The sequence below is a fragment of the Aquila chrysaetos genome, chromosome Z, assembly GCF_900496995.4.
Source record: "Aquila chrysaetos chrysaetos chromosome Z, bAquChr1.4, whole genome shotgun sequence".
NCBI lineage: Eukaryota > Metazoa > Chordata > Aves > Accipitriformes > Accipitridae > Aquila > Aquila chrysaetos.
Window position 1 is genome coordinate 28,720,006 of NC_044030.1, and position 23,960 is coordinate 28,743,965.

General features: G+C 37.2%; 1 long non-coding RNA gene across 1 annotated transcript; it reads right to left on the minus strand.

Moving 5' to 3' along the window:
- Positions 1 to 478: 478 nt before the first annotated feature.
- LOC121232700 lies at positions 479 to 23,960 on the minus strand. The gene is made up of 3 exons (XR_005931627.1): positions 23,947 to 23,960; positions 22,015 to 22,023; positions 479 to 643 (listed from the first exon to the last, which is right to left on the minus strand). It is a non-coding gene; the product is annotated as an uncharacterized LOC121232700 (long non-coding RNA).

A 23,960-nucleotide genomic window follows, 5' to 3' on the forward strand; every position in this document is an offset into this window, starting at 1 on the left:
TGCTTTCTGCCAGAGGCTCCAGGTAGGGCCATTCTGTCCGGCTGCAGTATAGAGCACATTTTTAAGGTCTTGTCCTGCCCGGACTGGTCCAAGGGCTACTGCATGAACAATCTCCCGTTTAATTTGTTCAAAGGCTTGTTGTTGCTCAGGGCCCCATTTAAAGTCATTCTTCTTCCGGGTCACTTGATAGAGAGGGCTTACAATCAGACTGTAATTTTGAATATGCATTCTCCAAAACCCCACGACACCTAAGAAGGCCTGTGTTTCCTTTTTATTGGTCGGTGGAAACATAGCTGCTATTTTGTTGATCACATCCATTGGGATCTGACGACGTCCATCTTGCCATTTTATTCCTAAAAAGTGGATCTCCTGTGCGGGTCCCTTGACCTTACTTTCTTTTATGGCAAAACCGGCTTTCAGAAGGATTTCAGTTATCTTCTTCCCTTTCTCAAAGACTTCTTCTGCTGTGTTGCCCCATACGATAATGTCATCAATGTATTGCATGTGTTCTGGAGCTTCACCTCTTTCCAGTGCAGTCTGGATTAGTCCATGGCAAACGGTGGGGCTGTGTTTCCACCTCTGGGGCAATCAATTCCAAGTGTACTCGACACCCCTCCAAGTAAAGCAAATTGTGGACGACACCCTGCTGCCAGAGGGATTGAGAAAAACGCATTAGCAATGTCAATTGTGGCATACCACTTGGTTGCCTTTGACTCTAGTTCGTATTGAAGCTCTAGCATATCTGGAACGGCAGCACTCAGCGGTGACATAACTTCATTCAGGCCATGATAGTCAACTGTTAGTCTCCACTCCCCATTAGACTTTCACACTGGCCATATGGGACTATTAAAGTGTGAGTGAGTTTTCCTGATCACTCCTTGGCTCTCCAGTTGGTGACTCAACTTGTGGATGGGAATCAGAGAGTCTCGGTTGGTGTGATATTGCTGCTACTGCACCGTTGTGGTAGCAATTGGCACTCATTGTTCTTCAACCCTCAGCAATCCCCCAATCAAAGCATCTTGAGAGAGACCAGGCAGGGTAGACAGCTGTTCAGTTCCCTCCATCTCCAAGGCAGCTATACCAAAAGCCCATCGATACCCCTTCGGGTCCTTAAAATACCCTCTCCTGAGATAGTCTATGCCAAGGATGCACGGGACCTCTGGACCAGTCACAATGGGTGTTTCTGCCATTCATTCCCAGTTAGACTTACTTCAGCTTCCAATAGAGTTAACTCTTGGGATCCCCCTGTCACACCAGAAATAGAAATGGTCTCTGCCCCTTTATAACTTGATGGCATTAGAGTACATTGTGCACTGGTGTCTGCTAGAGTCTTGTACTCATGTGGGTCCAACATGCCAGGCCATCAAATCCATACTGTCCAGTAGGCCCGGTTATCCCTTTCCTCCACCTGGCTGGAGGCAGGGCCCCTCTAATTCTGGTCAGAGTATCCAGTACTCACTTCTTATAAAATTGGCTCAGAAGTCCCTTCAAGAGGATCAGAAATAAGATCAGCCCTTCTACTCTGTTTGGAAACTGAAGCGGCATTTTTCCTGGTAGAATCCCCTTTTGTAGCGGTTTTTCCTCACAACTCACGTACCTGTGCATTTAGGACAGAGGTAGGTTTTCCATCCCATTTCCTCATGTCTTCTCTGTGATCACATAGGTAAAACCACAGGGCACCTTGTGGTATGTACCTTCTATATTCTCTCTCTTGGGCAAAAGAACGCTCACTCCTAATAGCTGAGACATTGGTCCTTACAGGTGGGGAGTAGGACAAGTCGTCTTTGATTTGCTGGAAATCCTGGGACAGATTCTCCACAGCCAAAATGCAGGCTTGCAGGGAGGAGGAGAGATTTTCTTCTTATCACCAGAGTTGGTGAGTCACTTCATTCACCACTGGTGCCTCTTCGTCTTTCCAGGTCATTATTGCCAGTGAGTTGGCAATAGAACGATGGTGTGCTCCGTACAAACTTCTGCCACATTGGTCATGTGCATGGGACTTCGTCTGGATCTTTGGGTAATTGTAGGTTGTCTGGGTCATAATGAATCATCTCTAGCACAGCTAATTCCCTCAGATATTGGATACCTCTCTCCATAATGGTCCACTTGCTTGATTGACATATAACATCTTCCTTAAAGGGGTACCTTTCCTTCACACTTGACAGGAGTCGCCTCCAGAGGCTGATGGCTTGTGTCCCTTTTCCAGTTGCCTTGTGAATGCCACCTTCCCTGGCAAGCAATCCCAGCTGCTTGGCTTCCCTACTTTCTAATTCCAAGCTATTAGGTCCATTGTCCCAGCATCAGAGGAGCCAGGTGATAATATGCTCACCTATACAGTGGCTGAAATCTTTTCACATATCCCGCAGCTCACTCAAGGATAGGGATCGGGTAATTACCTTTGGTTCTGCCTCTTTCTCCTGTTCACGTGATGACCCTGGTTCATCTTCATCCTTTGCTAAGCGAACTGATTTTTTTGTATATTTCTTCTTCTGTATGGGGGCAACAGATACTGGTGCAGGTTGGTCCACTGGTTCAGTTGCAGTAACTCTCACTGGGTTTTGGGTAACCACAGTGTCTGTTGCCAGGGCCAGAAAGGCTGCAGTGCTTGTTGCTGGGGTTTGGGTGGCTGCAGTGATCGTCGCTGGGGCTGGAGGGACTACAGTGCCCATCACCGAGGTTTGGGTAGCCGCAGTGCCTGTCGTCTTGTTGTTAGATCCAGAGACCTTCTCTTCCCCTTGAGGGTACTGAGTAGTGTTGAACAGGGCTCGATAGGCATAGGCCAGGCCCCAGCAAATTGCAGCAATTTGTATCTCTCTGGAGTTGCCAGGGCAACAGCACACTTTTTCCAAATATTTTTCTAGTTCTTCCGGATTCTGCACTTGTTCAGAGGTGAATTTCCAAAACATTGGAAGTGTTCACTGTTCTAGGTACTTGCCCATACTACCCCCCACACCCTGCCACTCATAATTATCCAGCCTTGGGGCACATCTCTGGGTGATCTTCTGAAATAGTTGTTTAACCTTAAACAAGAGCTGATCGACATTCAGGAGCATGCTAATTCCTAGCAGTAGGGCTAGGACCGTTTTGGTCTCAACATCCCAAGTATATTCAAATTTTTCAAAGTTCCCAAATACCATTGTAACTGGAGTGAAGGAGAAGGGAAAGGGGAAGAAAGGGACCCGACCCATAGATTGGCTTTCCGAGGAGGAAATGTAAATGGTGTAATTATTAATAGTTTCCCACATATGGCTCCCAAAGTATAGAGGTGACAGTGCTGAGTGCAAATACCGGATTAATCCCACAAGCAGTAACTTTATCATAACATAAACCAGTGTTACACAGTACATCAAAGCAAAAACCTTAATCCACCTCCCATGGATGATAAGCAGAGGAACAGGGATTACATACAGCAAATGAGGTGATACATAACAGAACTTTAAAAGCGAGAGCAACAACTCTAAGAACATATAAATCAATATAGTGACCACTGACTATTAAACCAATATAATGAATGCTTGTAACAAATTTGTTTTCACAAGCTCTGGTTAGGTTTGTCATTATCTCAACCCTTCAAGCCCCACATTGGGTGCCAAAATGGGCTGTCATGGTTTAACCCCAGCCAGCAACTAAGCACCACACAGCCGCTCACTCACTCCCCCTCCCAGACCCTGTGGGATGGGGGGAGAAAATTGGGAAAAGAAGTAAACTTGTGGGATGAGATAAGAACGGTTTAACAAAACAGAAAAGAAACTAATAATGATAACCAATAAAATGACAACAGCAATAATGAAAGGATTGGAATATACAGATGATGCACAGTGCAATTGCTCACCACCCACCGATCGACACCCAGCTAGTCCCTGAGCCGTGATCCCCCCGCCCCACTCCCCCCAGTTTATATACTTGATGTGACATCACATGGCATGGAATACCCCGTTGGCCAGTTTGGGTCAGCTGCCCTGGCTGTGTCCCCTCCCAGCTTCTTGTGTCCTTCCAGCTTTCTTGCTGGCTGGGCATGAGAAGCTGAGTAATCCTCTACTTAAGACTAAACATTACTTAGCAGCAACTGAAAATATCAGTGTTATCAACATCTTCTCATACCTAGCTCAAAAACATAGCACTGTACCAGCTACTAGGAAGACAATTAACTCTATCCCAGCTGAAACCAGGACAGGTGGGTTTTTTTAGTTGATTCATTGGGGTTTTTTTAACTTTGCTGTTGCTAAAATTAAACATATTTCCAAGCTATAAAAACAAGCTCCTCTAAGCCTTCCTACTGTTGAAGGTTGACTGTTCCGTTCTGCTAATCCTTCAAAAGAGCTTCTCCCAAGGACACCTTTTTCTTTGTACCTCCGGGGATTTTCTCTTGCTCCAAACTTCCTTGTTCAGATACTAGAAGAATTAGTTCCCCTAGATTTATCCAATCTGTTATCCCAAGTTGATTCCACCTGAAAAGTTGATCACTCAAGTATAACAACTTTGTCCCTAATCTGACAGATATGTGATAGTACTGCCAGCATGTAGTAAATTCCACATAAATTGAGGCACTGAGTTTTCAAAAGATGTGAAGCCCAGTTGAAGTAAATTTAACTAAGGAAAAGCACATATTAATGCCTGCAGGTCAAAACAAACCTGATAACTGACAAAGCATTTTGTGGAACACTTCAGTGAATAGTTTAGAAGTGCCTAGACTCTACAGGTGGGAACAGAACTCAAAAGAAGTGGTGGTGAAGAGCTTAATGGTTTGGACAACCCTGTTCAGACAGCATAATATATGATTTATCTTGAGCTTTATTTAGAATGGTTACCATATTTTTAATAAAATACTTCAGATTTTTATTGCTATACTTCACTGCTTCTTTTCTAACTTAAGTGTATCAAGTATTCTTAACTTACACCACTGAGAGCTGAAGAGGAGAAGTAAATGTCATGTAGTCACCCATCTGTTACATCAAAAATAGCAGCTTCCTTTTAAAAAGAAGAGTTGCACTCCAAAATTTCAATATTGCCTGGAGACAGCCACTCCCACATACTCAAACACCCTGGAAATCTTTCACTCTCCTATCCTCAGGCTCTGACCTCTCTGTATGCTGCGTCTGTGGGGTACAGCTACTGTATCACAAAGATTTCGGACTACAAGATGTCTGTAAATGTTTTCAACATCAGTTTCTCTTCAGTCCTTTGATGCCAAAGGCATGGGATTTTGTGCAAGGACATGTACAGCTGCCTGGAGCCTGATACTTCTGCTACATGCTCTGACACATCCAAGTGCTGTCTTCTCAGTCCTGTCTTTCTCCAAAAGGGTAAGTCTCTAGCTCTACATGCGGCAATATTGTCTGTGGAACCCTTTTATATTTCACTTGGTTGTTAAACATCCACAATGCTCTTTAAATAAGAATAGAAGTCAAAAAAGACAGCAGTTTACTTTTTCAGTAATGTGATTTATTTTAATTTACAAAGTTTAAAGTAGAAGTCTACATTAGAGTCTCATTTCCCCTGTTCCTTTTCCCCTTGTGCTTTAACACAACTTCTCCTTGCTTTCAGCCAAACTTGATGGGGTGGGAGTGTAGAGGGGAGGAGAAAAAAAAGGAAAAAACAACCAATTAAACACCCCCCCCCCCGCCCCCCTCCAAAACTAGGTTTCCCTTTGTCCTTTCTTTATCTTTGATGAAGAAAGGGGACACAGTCCTACTCTGTCAGAAATCCTCCACTACAGATACAATGTGGGGGAAAGGAGAAACAAAGATGTATGGTCTCTAACACTAGGCCATTTTCTTCTCCATGGAAGACATTAGAAGCAATAGATACTTGATTATTCAACACACTGATAAAAAGCCATGTTAAGATAGGTGGGAAGGTTGCAGGCTTTAGAAGAAAATGCAGCTGATGAAAACTGAGGCTTCCAATAATATGTGGTAAGTAATTTTCTCCTTCTGGCTATATGCACATTTACTTAAACTAGAGTTTTCTGAGAAAATCTTGCTAGCCATGCTCCCGAAAATCCCATTATCCTGATGGTCAGCAAGGATGGAGGTTCTAAGCTATACTTTGACTGACTTGGAACCACAACCTTCTGAATCAAGCAAGTGCTTGACTAGTCATGGGTTTGGGTAGTCTCTTGGCAAAAAAAATGCATGCTGGCCTACAAAAAACTTGCCTGACAAAGCCTTCATCAAGACCAGTCTACTATAGCAAAAATGTTCAATTTTTACAAAACTACATTTGCTGAAGTAAAAAATAAGTGTCCATTGAAATAATTCCCAGATTAATTTACATGTCTCAGATTAAGCAGACAGTTTTTGTAACCTTTGGTGTTAGTTCCCCTAAGGGGCAAACAAAGGACTGACTTTATTCAGGGAATAAACCTACTCAGTAAAAACATATAACTTTTACAGTCACTTTTTAATTTCAGTGATTGTTAAGTTATGAATTTTCAGTGGAATTCCATTAAAAAATCCCTCAGGCAAATATAGACCAACTGAAATACTGATATTAATATTTGACTTATGATTCTAAAGTTAAATTTAATTACTAAAATTCCTGCTTCTACCAGCTTCAAGCACTTAAGCAGGATCTTGATGAAATTTTAATTTGTAATGTATTTTAAGGACTAATGTTTAGACTACTGAAATTTTATTAGTGCCAGGCTGTGGGAGCAGCTCGGAACACCTGGCATTTGAATCAAGAGTGAACATTAGAACTAGATGTGCTGCATGTTTGCAAAGCCTTTGAAGAACTAGTTTTACAAGGTCAGGTCAGAGGACTGCCTGGTGTGTGCCTGGGAAGATGTGGCTGAAGACAGTCGCGAGTATGAGTGTGGAGTGTGTTTAAGTGTTCTGAGGATTGGCAAACATCCCAGACGAGCCAGATATGCACTCCTGTTTTAGTAACATATAAGTATGCTGTAAGAGACAATAAAGAGGTCTTTTTGCCATTGCTTCGGAACCATCTCATTGTCATCCCGAGTGCCTTTTTCATTGCTGCACCAGGATATGAAACTAATTTAAAATGAAGATGAGGGGTTTTTTCTAGTATGTCTAATGTTTATTAAATGTAAATGTTATTAAAGTTATTTGAATTGCCTAAGCTGGGCATAAGCTGCCCACACTTTACTTGAAATATCACTGCTTCTCACATTGTTATTTCTTGTATAAGATCATGAAAAGATAATGCCATAAGTATTCAGCTACATTGATTGGTAATCTCAGTGTATAGTCTACCGTGATTTTGAAAGTACAAAGGCAAACAGAAATAATTATGCTTTAGAGTTCACATGCAAGTAATGAATATCATTCCTTTCAGGCATCTTTTCAGAATGTATTCAATAAATTACTCTAGCTTCTCCCCTTGACTTCCTCATGAATCTCAATTATTGCACACAGGGGGGAACTGGAGAGTGACACAGCAATGAACTAGCAGGCTAGTCCTTCCAGTGAGTTGAAAAAAGAGGAAGAGAAGGTGAACACTACTTCTAAAATATTTTGGTAATAGGAAAGCATTCTGAGTGACAAAGAGCAGTTATTCAAAAGTGGACTGCAGAAGGGATGTCACTGAATCTGACTTCTGAAATAACTTCACTTCTTGGAAGAATTCAGGAAAGTTTTTCTTTTCTTTCCTTTCTATACTAACAGGGACTTTGTGGATGTTGAATAGTTTAGTGACAGGGTTTTTGGAAGCCCTGTATTTGCCCTCTATTTGGGACTGTTTGCCCACTTCTCATTAAAACACTTCACTACTTTTTTAAGCTTCTAACATTCTTCATTGTGCTGAAAATGGTATAAATGTTGAGCTACATGACAACCATGAAAGTATGGTTTCTCAAGAAAGCTCTGCTAAACCCTTTGTTTTGTCTTTCACTGGTCATAACATTCTTCATATTGTAGCACTAATCGCCGAGGCATAGTCTTCTAAAGAGTCTCCCTGTACTTTTCTAACACTACAGAGTTTCCACATTGGAGTTATCTCCTATCTGATTGACTCAATGTACAGTCAGCAGAGCACCATCTATCTTAATCATATAACCCCTCTATTTAAACCTCTCACTTGAAAAACTAAGATCTTAACCTATAGATTAATTTTTGTTTATCTTACATTTCATATAAGCTCTATCATCTCATTATTGCTTAAGACTTGTTTTCTGTGGTCCAGCATTCATCACTGCTTACCAGAATCAGACACAAAATACCATCATAGTTTGCCATTTGATTAATGAGGGATGAAACATTTATTGGGTATTATGAATGCCAGGGTCCCACCTGTTAGTAGCGTTTGTTCTCCAGCCTGTACCTCATAAATCAAAATCTTTTTATAATGACCCAATAATCTGTAGAGTTTATTATTCTAATAACTAAATTGACATCTCTATCCATAACCAGTTCTTATCTCAGAAGTCTAGAGTAGTATCTTAGTATCATGTGAGCAGAACCTCATTTACACTTCTAAGAAGATGCATTTAAACCATGCCTTGATCTTTCCTTAAAACCTGTATTTTGCAATGTTGCCTTGCCAACTTTAAAGTAATTTTTTTCTAGGCAATATCTACCTGTGTTAAACAGCAGCTGCCATTTCTTCACATGCCCATTACCTCCATGATATTTGGTTACATCTTTCATCAACAGTTCAAGCTCCATTGTTTTTGTGTGTTCACCCCTTGCTTACTAAAGGATTCTTTTCAAACGTCTTCCTTAGTTTCTTCATTTAAAGTCAATCTTATTAATCGTGTCAGCTTCAGTTCAGAAATTTATTACTTTCAAGCAGCTAGTAGACTACATCTGCTCAAGAGAGACCTTTTTTTATGCAAGTCTTCCCAGTTAGTCAAGCATCCCTCAATCTTCCTCACAAATATCTTTCTATTCTAATTTGCTGTGGCCGTGGGACATTCCTCTACTGGCCTTTTAGGTTTCCAGGAGCAGCAGCTGAACTCTCCCTGTGGTCTTTCTCACTTCCTGTACTCAAATCCACAGATATTTGTCTACAGCTGAAGTCTGTTTACTTCTGCAAGGCATTTCAAAACTTAGATTTCTTGCTTAGTTTTTGCTTTGTTGTTTTTAATTTCAGTGCACAACTAATGGAGCAATGAAATCATAGTAAGGTTGTCTGTGCAGCTGTAGTCAGCTTACATAACTTGTTTTGAAGTATAGCTGGTTTAGTGACCAATGCTATCTTAAAGAATTCCAGCCAATATATAGCAATATCAGCAACAGTAATAGTAATATGTTCCACTATGAACCTGAAATCAAACAAATAAAAAGTATGCTGGTAGTTCACCTATAAATTAGAAACTGCTGATCTAAAGATTACAGATTGATCTTTGTTGAAATGCAGCATCATTTTGAACTACTAGGGGATTTTTTTTTCCTCCTCCCCTCATATAAGAAGTAAATTAAATTATAAGAATTGTTTGTAAGAAATGTAATAACACATAATTCAAGATACCGAAAACTATTTTTTCAGCAAGTTTCCAGAAAAGTGTGAAACAAATTTCTTAAAGCTTATTTCATGAGCATGTCAACAAACAGATGAATGCCAATAAAACAATATACATAAAAAAAAGTGAAGGTTGACAAGGTAGTTCACTTTTCTTAAATCTAGTAATCAACTGCATATTTCACTGTATAAACAGTGACCTGTTGCCATAATTCAGTGAATTCTTATCAAAAAAATATCATAAAAAGCCCTGCAACATATTCTGGGTTCTTTTCTATTGTAAAAGCAAGGAGGGACATGGTGTGTGAAATTTGGATAACAGAAAGCTTACTGTTCCTAACTTTTCTATACTGTTAGATATTTTTCTTGCACTATCTTCCTGGCTGTGCCAGGCTGAGAAAGACAGAGAGACACACTGACAAACAGAGACAGCGTTATGAAAATGTGGTTTGACATACATGTCTCCCCTTAACTGCTTCAAGTACAGTGACGGGACGGGGAGAGGGAACCCACCCAAACAGTACCATGAGAAAATGTTGGCAGCTTAAATACTTAGCATAGTAGGTTTCCCATGAGCCTCTTTCAGTACTGCTACTGCTTACCAGCATCATTTCTTGATTATTGCTGAGTGAGCTCCTAGTTCAGTGGCCCCCATATGTACTTCTATCTGTCTTCTGCTCTTGCCTGATGACAAAGTGGCACTCATTATTACTGAGATTGCAGAAGCTCAGGTCAATTAAGTACATGCAAAGTAGTTGGTTGCCATAGATCCAAGACAGGGTTTGCCTTCTTATTCTGTTGTCTTCAAATGGCAAGTTTATCATCATTAAGGAATGTGGTGTCCCAGCACTTCCTTTCTGGAGTATTTCAGATTTCTTCTCTTGATGGAAGGGATTCAGGGGAGTGGAGGAAATCTAAGCTCAAGGACAACTTATTCATTATCTGTATGCTGGCTACATTTCTTTTATGCCACCAGCACTCCTACGGTTTGTTTTATGCGAGACTGAAAGAGCAGTGACTAATCTCCAATGTAACATCACCACAAACAGTGTTTTCACACACACAAACCTTGAGATGTGTCAGGACTAGGGATACCATTTGTACATTTTTAGCCTTAGACATGGTGAAACACAAGAAGATTGAGAATTTAGCTGGAGATGCAGCATAAATGGGATGGGATTTTAGTTTTGTGAAGAATCAGAAATAGCTTTAGGATAGGTAGGGTCCATACAGATAAGAAGTGTCCTCACGGAAGGAACAGCTGGCATTGGTAAGGAGTTTAAAACATGGAGGGACTGCCACTAGGAGGGAAGAGGAATAAGTAAACAGACAAAATAAAAATGTGATTGAGAACAAACAAAGAACTGTTATGAAAATAGATACTGTGAAGGAACAAGTAAAGTGTTGCCAGTGAAACCTGGAGAGCAGCCTAAACCTCGGATTTTTTTAATACGAATATGAAGAAAAATAAAATCAGAGTAGCTACAACCTATGAAGACTAAAGTAAAGAAAAAAAGAGAACAAGTGTGTTTGGCGATACTTAACTTCATGGACACCTAGTAAATAATCTTCTAATTTGTAATGACAGAGAATTAATATAATTCACGCCAATACAGCTATCAATGGACTTCTGTAGAATTGACTCAATGGAACTGAGATGTTTTGCTACAGGGAAAACTAATAACAGACTAAAATGAAGCAGTATGCCAATGACATATAAATAGTCATTAATGGAGCTATGTGAGAAGAACAGGTATATTTTATGTTTAGTGGCAATAGGTGTTTTCAAAAGATATTAGGAACTGATATATCTGAATGAGCATGCTTTATTTCTTAAAAATTTGAAAGTTTCACCTTTTCATTCATGTGGTCTTTGTAGCAAGAAGCTGATTAAAGTGAGAAATAATGACTGAGTAAGAGTAGCCTAAAAAATTTTACATGCTATTGAATCTTATATCTTTGTTGTTAGGTGCAACTCTATTTTTTAACTCTAGAAGTGAATAAGAGGCCTGACAGAATTTTCAACTCATACCTTGAAGTTGAGTTTTCAAAAAAAAAAAACCCCGGACATACTACATTCTATTAAAATTATTATTTAAATTCAGTCCCATCTTAAGGCAAAACAAAACTGAACTACTTTACTGTGTCTTGTTTTCTGCTAGAAAATAACATACTAGAATTGAATATAACTATCATAAATCACTGAGAATTAAGTTTGACTCAAAAGGTTTGGAGTACAATATGCATGACAAGTAAAATTATGAAGCAAGCACTTTCAGCCAACAGACTGCAGTTTGATTAACTGTTGTAAGTCAATAGTGTGTTCTTTGCCTTTTCTGTTAATAGTAACGACTAACTATTGTCAGTTTAAGTGACTCTGCTGATTGTTCAATTGGCCTCAATACTTTCATAAAGACACATGTTGTAGGAAAGCTGGTGATCACTCCTGAGTAATATATCAAAATTTCTTCAGTTTAGGGAAAATTAAACAGGCAATTGTAAACTGACTAGAGAAACTAAAATGTATTTGATTGTCTCCATAATGTTTTTACAAAGCAAAAGTCTTAATAAACCAATAATTTTGAATCCTTCCTCACCACTCTTTAGAATAATTTCATGTATTTTGAATTTATTATAAAGGCAAGCATATCAGACATAGGAAACTTGTACAACAGTATTGGATCCCTACATACTGTAGATTCAGAAGAGCACAGTATTCATCAGTCAAAAATCCCACTTATTGACCCATTTCCAGATAGCCTGTATTACATGCATTAGAGGAGCTTGTTGTAAGGAACTACACGGAGAGAGCTAAGAGTAAGGACCCACATTTTGAACAACAACATGAAGCATTAAAAGTAGCTTTTCCACAAAATTTCTGCACAGAATGAAGAAAAAATCCATCTTGCTCTTCCTCAAGATAATCCTTTCATCTTGGGTCATGTCTCATTTGAGGAAGACCTACAGGAGAATCTTTCTCACTGAGGGCTTGTCTACATGGGAAACTTTTTGCAAAGTAAGTTACCATGAAGGAAAAAAAAAAAAAAAAAAAAAGTCATGTCATAACTTTATGCCTACTACCTTCCAGGTATAAACATCTGCAGTTGCTTGTATAGAGCTTTTTCAACAAGCAACATAAATTCACTGAGACCACATACCTGCATGTCTTGTCCAGCAGCTTGTTTTCAACACGCTGGACTCACTGTCATGCCCTACTTGAATCTTCATTTGCTTACCCCTTTCCCAGATTTCTTCAGCCTACAGTACAACTCAGGATAGGGTGGACTGATGATACCAAACATATTTCTAAATTGAATGATTCAATCATGATGTCATGATCGAGTAATAATATCATTCAATATTTGTGAGAGTTGTGGCTTTTCATAATATCTCACTAACTCTACCAATAACCATTAAGAACTTAATGAAAACTGTATATGCCTGGGATGCTCAGACAAATTTAACATAGATTTAATGAAAATACATGAAGGACTGAGGATTTCATGTAGGATAAACGAATTCAAGGTTTAATCCAGAAGCAGATGGTAAAATGAGCTCACAAATCAGCACCATTATTATGGTGCCTTGAAGTAAAGCTTCTATGTATCATATTATAATTTTTCCTGAAGCAATTTATAGCAGCTTACTGACAACATTTAGGAGCTAGTTATCTCTCTGAAAGGAGCATCTCAGTGGAGTTCTTAATGGAAAAAAACCTTTTTTTTTTCCTAAGAAACTTTAATCTTGTGATCAAATGCAAAAATGTATCTGTTATCCCTTTTTTGTTCAAAGACTTTACAGACCTCAGTGGAATTTATTTTCTTCATTATACTTTTCATGTTTAAAGTACTATTTGTTATCTTGGCATGCTTTTCAAAACCTCACTTTTAGTTTAGCACATTATCTTTTTAAGAATATGTTTCAAAGCTCTTACATACACAGGAAGCTGAGTGAAGTCCCTGTAGTTGCTCTGTTGACAGAGGAGAGAAAAAAAAAAAAAAAGCAGGCATGATCCCATGATTTTGTCATCGACTACGTTATTTTTTCATTAGCCATCACCAGACACATGTACGTTACGTGACAGAGTTCTTTGGTGTAAGTGTTCAAGGGTGTTTTTACAAGTTTTCCTAAAAGCAGCAGTCATGTGACTTCTCAGCTGAGATTAATTTTATGCATCTCTTTCTTAACGTAACAACCACCTCCAGACTACACTGGACCAGGCAACGGCAGGCTCCCAGAATGTGACAGATTAAATTTTCTCTCAGATTGGTGGGGGAAGCATCCACAAAATATAGAAAAGCAAATTACAGTTTGAAAATGCATTTGAATTTTCTTAAACAAATTTCAAAAGCATTTGTCCTTTTTAACATTATGCCTTTCATTCTTACCTTATGACAACGTGCTATTGAAAGAATCTCTTGGCCTCACAGTGGGCCTTCAAACTCCGCTTCTCACACCTCCTCTTTCAGTTCCAAAATTAGGTCCTTTCAAAATGTGCAACACAGACATGAGACCTGGGGCCAGCAAATCTATTCTTAGGCTTCCAATGGAATGGTCAATTGATGCAGCAGACAGTAAAGCAAGATGTTGAACTATCTCCAATCCACATGTCTCACAGATAAAGGAAAGGCTCCAGAGACATTTTTTCACTGCAAGATGACAGGTTAACTCCAGAAGTTAACTCATTAGCCCTTTCTCTTGAGCTGTTTTGCTTCCCCAGATTCCAGCCTGCAAATGGCTCTATTCCCTCATCTGTATTTGAGAAGAGTAGGGACTGATCTTGATTTTGTTCCTCAGGCAGAGCTTGTAACCATTAAAATATTTGTCTGGGTTGTACTTTATTCTCCCAGGTGAAGAGACCTCTGTGAATAGTTAGACAAGGGGAAAGGTATTAGTCGAGATTGCTACACCAATACTGCTCTTTTCAGGCTTCTACTGTGGGAAATTAAGATGAACTTGCACCTTAGTTATTAATCCTGGCCTCACCCAGATTTGAGTCCAAAAGGTTAAGTGTAAAACCTTGTACCCCATTATCAGTTGACATAAATGATTTTCTCTTCCACTCTTCTATTTCATATACTGCCTGTCAAATTACATTTCTTAACATAATTCAAAAGATTGAGTTTTTTCTTCAGAATTGACATAGAAAGTGATAAAAAATGCTTTAACCTATTTTAAGAAAGAATTAACTTTTTATTTTATAGACTTCATCTTTTTGTCCTTTGTTATTATAAAGCTACTCAGTATGTAGTGGCAACAGAGTCTTTCAAAAATAACTTCAAGGACATTATATTTGTTGACAGTCAAATAGAAAAAAATTTTATCCCTTTCTCATTTTATCATCTTTATTGACTGTGCCATTGGTCAGTGTGAAAGGAGCTTTGGATCTCACACAGCTGCCTTCATGGTGAACTGATATGTTTTATACTGTCTCAGTGCTCTGAGTGACAAAAAGCTTTTTAGAAAGTAGCATAAAGGGAACAAAGTATTTGTTTAATAATATTTTAACATTCCTCAGACAAATACATAGGGTTTTTTCCCCTTCTGTCCATTGTGTCACATTATCCATCATTTCTGGGTCTTGAACAAAAAGCTGTAAGGAGACTTACTCTGGTATGGCTAAGACAATGCAAACTATTTGACGTGGTTCTGATTTGAGTCGTGTGTAACTGCAGAAGTATACTTTTATGCCCCTACCACAAAGATGTGTTTCTTTGTGTTCAGAGAAGTGGTTTTTATTGTGTTTGGTTAAAAATAAAACAAAAACCCCCAGACCAACTGAAAAAAAAAAAAAAGAAAAAGAAAAAGAAAAAAGCATGACAGATCTTGGAATATTTAATTAAACACTAAATTCCCAATTTTTTTCTATCAGACTAGCACTCAATACAGTTGTTAAATTACACACCACAGATTACATTGTGTTAGTTTTCTTTATTATCTCCATATCGTTACACAGTGAATCTGATAAAAATTCCTTATTCAACATTTCAGGGTTATGACCAACAAGCACATTACCTTTGTATGAACAGATGGTTAAACTTAAAGTCTTTTTTCAAAGAACTTTTGAATACTACCTTCAGTGCAAATTAATTCATTTTTGTTGTATAATTATGTGTGGGCTTGTTGGTTTTGTTTTGTTTGGTTGTTTTTTTTTCATTTTTTAATATTAAAATAATGTTGAAAGTAAAATCAGAGAGGCATTGAAACAAACTAGAAATTATTATATTCAGGAAGGATCTAAATTATTGCACTTATCGTCATGTAAATGCCACTCACTTCTTCTGACATGTCAGATAAATAATCTAACTTGGAAATTTATTTTCTCTGTAGGCTTTTTATTTAAAAACTATTCAAGCAAACCTAACTAACTGTAAATTCAGACAGTAATTAGCATTGTAGAGCTGAAAGTCTGCAAGAACAAGTCTCTCGATAATTGTAAATGTCTAAGAATATTTATAGATGTCTTTGGTCATTAGTATTACTGATAACACATGCTAAATTGTGCCCTGTTAAATCATATGATAGCCTAGACAGACTGGCATGTAGATGTTGTTGTAAGTTTCCACTTTTAGTATCCTCCTCTAGGATTTATTTCTATATTAAAAAAAACAATTATATGAATTGTACACTGCTAGCAATAAAACAAAAATCACTTAAATTTTTCCACTCCCTAACTACTCTGATACTAAGGATTTTAAGATTGCAATGGGCACATACAAAAAGCACTAAGATTTTCTCTCTCCAGAAGTTTAATTTAAAATAGTGTTTAACTGAATTTTCAAATATGATTTTAAAAGTCTTTGTCAAGAGATAACATATTAAGGGTTTCCAATCATTTAAGAAACCTGTCGTCTGTTTTACATCCCAATTGGTTTTTTTTCCTTCTTTTTCTTCTTTTTTCTTTTTTTTTTTTTTTTTAGAAAAATTGATGTGCACACTTTAGCTTTTACTCCAGAAACATACAGAATATCAGATACTGTCTTTTCCATAGTTGCTGAAAGAATAAAGGTAAAAATCTAAACTATTTTAAAATTATATTTGTTTAAAAACAAAACCCACAAACAAATAAACCAAATAAACCCCCCCACCCTCCCTAGGGCTGAGTTAGACAAGCTGTGGGGCTGAGTTAGACAAGTTAAACAACTTTTTAACAAAACTAAAGCAAACCAAAACAATTTCAGGAAATCAGTCTCCAGATAAATAATTATATTCTTAGCTTGTTTTCACTTGTCATGTAAAAGCAGGCATACCCAGAAATTATATTTCTGTCACACTAAAAGAAATATCTACTTAAAATAATACTCACAGATAACATGTATGCCTATTAAAGGAATACAAATGAAGTCTTATTTTACAGTCATGTGGTTATCATTATGTTTAATTTGGGATGTACAAAAAAAATTTAAGAGTAGATGCTAGAATTGAAAAACACATATTTCCCATTTCACTTCATGTGGCTAAGACTCCTTACTGTTTGAAAGTTCAAAATAGTTTATTAGCTGACATCTTATGACATCATCTCCTATTCATACCTATGAACACAGAATATAAATTGGTATTCCCACCACCATTGTATTTAAAGTCTTGTCTACACTTGCAAATTAAGATACAGTTTAAGTTTTAAAGAAAAAGCTATTGCTAATTAAATCCCTGGGACAAAATATTTTATGTCTATTAATTTAAACAATGGACATTAAGTTTATTCCGAAGATGAAAAGGCTCATTCCAGTATGGTGAGGTATATCATTTTAACAGGTATTATTCACAGAGAATGCTGCCACACTGTGAATGCCTTTCACAGCCAAACAGTCTACTCAGGTGTCTCTATAGTACACTTTAGTGTGTGTTATACCTTAAGAACATCCATACTCACAAGTATTCAGGAATAGTTTTTCTTGAGTGACTGCAGAACATAAGCGACCTTTGAACATAAAACCCTGAAACTTTTGTGGCCTCGGCTTTTTCATCATTAGGTAAAACATAGCCTGGTGCTGGAGATGTCTTAGTACTAGAATTCCCAGTAGCCTGAGGATCAACAAAAGTCTTATTACAGTGCACAAAGTATTGGTACCTATGTAGACATAGCCATGAAATAAGCATGTCAAATCTCCAGACAATTCCTTTGTCTGACCAAAGGAACTGCAGTTAACCATGAGATTTCTTTACCATCTACCTCCTCTACTTACATCACTTAGTGTGGTAGAGACCTCCTACATAAGAGCTGCTCTACCTGAAGTTCAGCAAAAGCCACCAATTAATTCAGACTTGCACAAAATATATGTATGTTGACCAGTAATTAAATTACATTTTTCTTAGTGATTCATTTAGTCAGAAATTTCCATCTATTTCAAATGTCCCCTCATTTCAGGGGACATTTTTGCCACAATATATATTCTCATTTTGTCTTGTTTCCTTATCACAAAATTTTCTTGGTTCTCCAAGTAAAAAGTAATTTTCTTTGAATGGCAAATACTGAAAATAAGTCTCTCCTGAAATGCCCATTCTCTAGTAGTCAATTCTGTATGTTTTTAATTAACCCTATCATTGTATAACTAATTATTGCTGACTGCACTGTCCTCTACTGAAGTCAGATAACATAAATTACATAGTTACAGCAGTAATTCATTTCCTCAGTGAAAAGTCTAGATTACTTGAAGACCAAATAGTGCAAGATTCAGTGGAAGGAAGACAGAGCTGAAACACAACATAAAGATACCTAACAGACTAAAGACTGTCTAAATTGCTAAGTGATATCAGATTATGAAGAAAAATAGTTATAATGTGAAACTGGAGTTCCATTCTCCAAAAGCTCTAATCTTTTTGGAATCTTCCTGTTAAAGGCAGTATTGTTTATTTCCACTGGACTAGTACTGCAAGTACAGTTATATGAAAGTGTAAATGTTTGCAGGATCTGTGCCCTTAAGTCCTTGGAGCAGGCATATTTAGGTTTTGTCTTAGTGTCTTTACCGTACTGGTAAGGACTGGAGTTTCTACTTTGGCAACCCACTACTACAACCACTTAAATATAGTTAAAACTTAAAGTGAATGGAAGATACAGCTAAGCAAACTGATAAGAACATCTTGATCTGAACTAAGACTCACCTCATCATTTAATAGCAGTGGCTGGACTCTTTCAGAAAGAAAAGATAGAAGTAAAACCAAGTTTTCTATTTTTTTTTCTTCTTAAATATCATGAAGATTTTTTTCCACTGACTTTTTAGTGAAAGGTTTCTTTCTTCAATAACAAGCCACAGAAGTGCACTACCTTCATACGGCAGAAGTATTAAAGCAATAAACCTGAAAGGCAGTTAAATGAAGGAGATAACATAGTTGCAACTGTCTATGCATAGTCCTGTTAAAAATGCTATGATACTGTTTTCCCATTGTGTGGAGTTCCTTCATGTTTCTCCATAGCATAAAAAAGGAAAAACAAAGGTGTGTCTGCTGGGCAGTGTTTGTAATGTAAGAAGTTCCTGAGTGGCCTAAAGATAACACACATGCAGGGAATTTGGGTAGCTGGCTGCAGACAAATGTTAATGCTTTTCTTCCATGTCGGAGAGAAGAACTGATGTTTCAGGCTACTGGCATCCCACTCATATTATGTTGAGATTTTGGCAAGCATGTGGCTAAAGTCAACAGGGGAAGAGAGAATCCGTCTTTCATTCCTGCCTTATAGTGGGTGGCAGGAGGTAACAAAGGTCCTGGGATAAAAATTCTGAAATTGTAGATAACAACCTGTACTTTGAAACTTCATCTCAGACATATGATGTTTCTTAAAAGCCAGCAGAATTTTCGCTAATATATAAATTGGATTACTTTCACCTGCTGAGCCTGAGCTAAGCACCAGAAAGACTAGGGAGAAGAACTGGTGCCCTCCAAACGAGTACAGTATATGACAAACTCCTTAGTACCTCTGAGATCATTTAAGTGTAATTACAAGATGTGTTTGAAGAAACATTACAGCCACTGGCTTCCTTTGGTTTTGTTATCCACTAAAAAGTAAGTTGTGCACAAGATAAGTTACAATTCAAAATAAGAACTTACAAAGCCACAGAAAGACTAAGGTGAAACCTATGCGTAAACATTCATTTCAACGCACATATGCTTAAGATTAACAAGCAGAAGATCACATGCCCCAAAATGGCATTTTCCAGAGAAAGAAGGGATGTTAACTAAATGCATGGCTAAATAAAGGGATATTAAATAAAATATTAAATAAAATAATTTATTAAAATTAAATAAAATATTCTGCAACATCAGTTATTACATCATGCTGCATGAAAGAGTCACCATCTACTTCACTAGTTTATAACTATAAAAATAATGTATCATAAAGGCTTGATGAAGACATTCAACTTAAAGGCACATATAGTCAATTATAATGATTAAAGGTAAATATTGCAGCATTTTTTTATTCATGTATTCCTACTGAAAGTATTACGTGGCATTACAGCATAATGAGTGGCCTCTGAGTAAGACAGCTTTCTTAGATTGGTGACTCAGTGTGCTGAGATTCATAGTACCCAGCCATGCATTAGCTCCACATAGTATAGGCTCTCAGAACCGTGTGACAGTATTCCAGAGAGGGAATACCTACAGTCATTAAATCTCAATGTTTCCCGACCAGACAACCACTTCCACGAACAGAATATATTATCTAACTTTTTTTCAACAGAGAAGGAGTTGCCACTTTAAACGTCTTAAACCATGAGGGAATGAAAATGTGTGAAAACCAAGTTTTTATAAAACGGTAGCATCATTGTCAATATATGTATTGACAAACAAACTGTTATTCTCTATACAGGATCAAAGGAATTATTCCTAGTTAACTTCTGATGTCAAAGTTTATAAAGATACAATAACAGGTCATCTTATGGTTTTTATTCTGAACATGCAAGAATGTATGTGACATTTCTTAGTTGTTGGCAACGGTGTTTTAAAATTAATTTCAGTTTCTAGCCAAATGATGAAAGAAACATTAATTGCCTAGTAAATAATCATCTAACACAAGAAAATTTAAACTTAGAATTGAAACAAGCTAGTCTATAATTACTGAAATAAATACATATAGTTGTAACACTGCTCTTGAGAGGCATTCACACCTACTGCAGAAATTACATTTAGCAGTAAATAACCAATTAAACCTTGAATTTTTTTAATCAACTACTGAAAATGATCTCTTTTTTTAGAAAATAATCTAAAAATTCAGATGTGAAGCATCATTAAGACTATGTAAATTAAAAGGTCCTATTGCTGTTTTAAATTACAGCTGCAAATGGTCACTTAGCTCAGTTTGGCAGCTATCCACAGCCATTCTCAACCTGTTAATGGAAGAGAATAAAAAGAAAATATTCCCATTTACACAGGCTTTCCCCGCCTTATTTATGAAGGCATCTTGTTTTTGAAAGAGGATTATCATGAGACTGCACTCATGCACTTGAGTGGTGACTGCAAAAAATACAACTCCATTTACGTACTATCGCTTAGCCCTGATTTTACCATATTGGTACTGAGCAGACATCCAATTATATTTATTTGTATACATAACTGCATAAAAGTAGCCAGCAGCACTACTCATTAATACAAGTAAGCTAAATATCAATGTGGGCAGTAAAAGGCTGTTTCATGCATCCAATGGGCTACTGAATGGCATATAAATTAATACTATAAACTTAATATTTCTCACTTGCCTTCCTCCTTCTAGGAAAAAAGAAATATAATAAAGAAAGTTTTGTCAGTGTGACTGCTGTTCTACAATATAATTACTGTAATGTATTTCTGATTAATTCATTACAACTAAAGTTTGGAGAAGCAAAAAGTACTCAAATTTTAAAGAAAAAAAGAGGTATAATGCAGTATCAGTGTTGTTCATATAAATGAGGAAACACCTCATTCTTTTAGAGTCTAGTAATCATTTTCAGGATGGACAGAACTGTCACACACAAGTTCAATCTCTTTAGAGGTAACTACAGGCAACACCATTGCAGAACCATATTCATGTTCAACAGGTGGATCTTCTGTACCCTCTGCTCCTTGCAAATCACACCCCTCTATGGTCCACTGACTCACACACAGGAAACTTGCTGGAGTGAGGCAATTCAACTCAAGGCCCACTTCCTTTGAGACTTTTTTATTACTGTAACTTTTCAAGAGCTACCGAAACAGGAACTCTCCAAAAGTCAAGGTTTTGTTTCGTTAGTTAGTTTGTTAGTATTATATTGGTATTATTTTTATTAGTATTATCTTGGCTTAGAATGGTGCAAGTACAAATGCTTAAACAAAGTCATGAAAGCAGCTTTTATTTCCCCAGCAGAAGCAAGAAGCAAGGTGGGTGTAACAGGAGACATAAGTAGAAAGCAATTGTAGGTTAAAGCACAATACTACTGGAAGCCACCAACTTAGCAACTAAATGAATTACAGGGATACTTTTACAAAAAAGTTTTTTTCTGTGTAGTGTTTATTCTTCATGCTTTTCCTTTCTGCTAGGATATAAATATCATCAGTCAAGAACTGCCTGAAATAACTAGCACGTGACATCTGTGATGAAGATTAATTTAATGAAGGGACTAGGTCAATGTAAACTGTGACCTGAGAAATCTGGAGGGAAGTATAAGTTTACAGAAGTTCTTGCTTGCTTGGTTTTGTTTAGATTCACTTCTGAATCTCATCTATACTGTCAAACTGGTCAGAAAAATTTACTACTCCATTCATTTGTGAGTTATGCTGTTTCAATTTTCTTGGGTAAAATTCTTATTTGCTCACAGTTAACATTAAGCAATACCGTATCAGAATTTCCCCCATGAATGTGCCACATTTGAGACTCATGTCACAGACTTGTTGTGCTGCCAAACAGTTGACTGGTTTTGAAGCTTCTTCATTTTATTTTTGACAGTCTCAAAATGTGCCCCATCCAAGAAGTTTTTATGCCCTCAGCATTCAAATGCTTGACTTTACAAGGTATTTTTGTTCAGGAGGCTAAATTATATACTCTCTCTATATATTTAATGACAGTCCTGCAATTTATAATACAAAACTCAAAGATATAATTTGGTTCACTAAATGATAGACTGGTTTCAGTCATTTCTTCAATCAATGCCTCTTCAGTCTAAGTAATCATCATATGTGGGGGAGGGGAAATGGCAGCCTTATTATGCAGAAACATTACAGTCCTACTGATTAAAAAGAATTGTTGACTTAAAAAAAGATGCAAACTAATACTTTTTAAAAAGTATGCAAAGTTTTGTGGTGTTTTGTTGTTGGGTTTTTTTTAATATAATATAAGCATCCATAGGTTAAGGCACTTTTATGAGACAGTAACTTTATAGCTGTACAGTTGCAGCCAACATAACATCACTGTTATTGGGACCTTGATATGAACGGGATTGCTGAATTGATCTATGTTAGAAATGAGGTTGCAAAAAAATTAAATAAAACTAAATAACTTGTATTTAACCAGATCAGTGTCTTGATGATGCTCTTATTCTGCCAGGAATAGCAAGCCTCAGCACAAGAGCAGGAACCAGCCAGGAATGGAAACTCCCAAGAAGGCTTTCTTTCCAAAGCCAGCATTTCTATGAAAGTAAGGCCTCTCATGGCAATTATTTTGTGACAAATAAAATTAGATCCATTATTTGCTAAAATGGGTAAACAATGTCTGCTCAACACATGTAATCCACACCCTACCTTTCATTATGTAAGCTAAAACACTATTAGAATTCATGATATTAATGTTAAAATTGTTAAAATTCTGAACCTTGTACTAATGCATACTTCAGGGACCTCCTTGGCACTTTTCCAAGTTTAGTGAGTAAATTGCATAAATGTACTCATTTTCCCATTCTTCCTTTTTTATTTTAAGTTTATATACAGTTCTGTAGTAACTTCTACGTTAAAACCTAGAAAACAAAATATTTTCTTTCTAGTTTGTAGCCCTTTAAAAGACAGAAATAAAATATTTTAACATGTTTCAGAATTTTCCTGTGAGATGAGCCATACAAATCCAATGAATTTGGTCTGACGCCCAAATGACACGCTCTACAAAAAACATGTTTTCCCCACTCAAATTGCGGAACAACTCTTCCTCAATTGAAAAATACAGTTGCTTTCAAAACATCTAATCCAAATCATAGTACAATTCCAGTTGCTTCTCAGCAGTTCTCTGGTTTGTCACGCAAAAAAAATATACATGTTGTATCACCATATAGCCTCCTCAGCCCACTTTCCTTTTCCCTCCAATGTGTGCTGCCTCAAGGGAAGTAAGTTCCAGGTTTGTGCATTCCTTATGCTGATGCAGTCTGTGACAGCCGGGCTTAGGGATAAAACTTTTTTTGGTAACCTGCTTTGCAAGGAGGACACCTCATTAGCAGCTAAAAGCTGAAGATCAGTAACTTGTATTGGCTAAATACTTGAGCATGGGTGGGCTCAGATGGTTAATTTCAGCCATGTGGTAGTGTCACAAATGCAGACTAATAGCCCAGTCTTTCAGATTGATGGAAAAATGTGGTCACAGGCATTTTAAACATGGAATTGTCTGA